The sequence below is a fragment of the Pieris rapae genome, chromosome 3 (genome assembly GCF_905147795.1).
Source record: "Pieris rapae chromosome 3, ilPieRapa1.1, whole genome shotgun sequence".
In the NCBI taxonomy this organism is placed as follows: Eukaryota; Metazoa; Arthropoda; class Insecta; order Lepidoptera; family Pieridae; genus Pieris; species Pieris rapae.
Genome location: NC_059511.1, coordinates 4904177 through 4906168, shown reverse-complemented (window position 1 = coordinate 4906168; position 1992 = coordinate 4904177). Strand labels below are relative to the sequence as shown.

The window sequence follows — 1992 nt, the reverse complement described above, 5'->3', positions numbered from 1 at the left end:
TAATTTATATTATGATAGACGCTTCATTAATACTAGGAATCTTATACTTGACTGGTTTGGATTGACAAATTTACGCTGTACGATTTATCGATTATTGTACGCAAATGAGTTTCTAATCTAATTTTTAATAAAGAAAAAAATTTAGAAATGTTGAGAAGACTTTTAGAGATAAGTATAATGGTAATAAGTATTCAGAGCGTACGAATAGATGAACAAACGAAGTCTGTATTCTTACGCGTTATAAATTTCCTAAGCGTTATATTAACGTGTTTGTTTTCACAATGAAAAACAACATCGAGAACAGCGCCATAACTTTTACCTGATGCAGAGAGTATTTTCTTTCTTTATTGACACTTGCAATGTTCAAATTATACACGACATAACCCCAGCGTTGAAATATGATGGGGGTTCTAGTACAAATTGATGACACGTTAAATAAAACGGAAGACCAACTTTAAGCTAAACCCATTGTAAATTAAACGTAAAATATTTTTATCTGTGTCCCACATATCAATAAGCTGTTAAGATAATAAGGGGCACGGCGTCGCGTCATTTCATTGATGAATGATATCGTAATATTAATTTATTTAGAGCAGAAACTTGATTATGACATCATAGAATGTGGACAGATTTTGAAATAATATATATCACAGGGAAATTGAAACATTGTTTATAAACGATATAGATGGCGCTGTTAAGTAACAAAAACGCGGTAATAAAGTGATTTCACATTAGTATAAGTACATTACGATTCTTATTACATGTTATCGCTTCTCGGCCTTTTGGCTAAGATCAAAGTGTAGTATCTGTTCTTTTCAGCTTAATATCTGAAAGTTCCCGCATAGCGGGACCAGTATATTAAACTGATTTTTGAAAACTGACGGGATGTTCGGGGCTCGCTCCACTCCTGTCACGGGTCGGCCCGGCATTGCAGTGCCGCTGGGATCGGCCCATATAATTAAGTTATAAACAATCACACTCTTCACTTTTTATTCTCAATTTACATTTATTTATTATGTCTCATGATATGTTTATAAATTTCAAATCTTAAGTATAACCAACAACCAATTGTTGTAGTAGTGTAGTAACAACAAGTTACAACTTACAATGGTCAATGACACTAAGGGGCAAGGGCCTGTTTTTACAATGTATGGAAATAGTAACAAATAGCTATGCAACGAATTCGGAAGATAAAAGTTCCAAATAAGATACTTCGCGTTTCATGACTATTCATAGCGCTATGAGCTACCTGACAGTCGTGAAACGCAAAAGTACTGTTTATCCTACCAATAAGTAATAAATGCCATATTCTAACTTATCCGGACATTTTGAAACATACCCTAAATAATGTATATTGTCAATTTTGTGTGATTTAAAATTGACTCATTTTCTAATCTGTAACAGACAATAAAAATATTCCACTTGATTTGCGTGGAAATTATTTAGTATTTACTATCTCTCAGCTAATTATAACATATATTATCTTACGCAACGACAATTATAATTAACCGGCCCACTAACATAGCGCCAGTGATAACCTAGGGTTTTAATCCCGTTTATATAAAAACAATATATATTGATGAAATACACATATATTAATCGGACAAAATCTTTCATAGTAGAGTACTTTTAAAATTTGTTGCTTAAAAACCAAATAAAAGTCTCAAACCTTTCAATATTAATTTCGGCATAGTTCCTGTATTCCGAAATCAATATTAAAATCAGATATTATAGACTTGAAATCAATGTAATTGTTCAGCCACTGATTAGGTGATTAATGATTTAATCAAATCTAGTATAAATGAGATTTCCGACAAAGTTGGATATGGTGGATAAATTAACTTCAAATTAGTTGACAATATGTATGTCAACTAATTTGAAGTATATAAAGTAATACTCTCCTCCGCGAACTTCGTTTCGCATTAATGTTTTTTTAACAAAGCCTAAATTTTTAGCAGCCACACAGCTAGATTTTGATATGATTCCCTATGA

The 1992-nt window shown here is 32.0% G+C and overlaps 1 non-coding gene across 1 annotated transcript; it reads left to right on the top strand.

The window, feature by feature from the left end:
- Positions 1-766: 766 nt before the first annotated feature.
- Positions 767-959, top strand: LOC123690723. Its single transcript, XR_006751323.1, has one exon. It is a non-coding gene; the product is annotated as a U2 spliceosomal RNA (small nuclear RNA).
- The last annotated feature ends 1033 nt before the right edge of the window (positions 960-1992 follow it).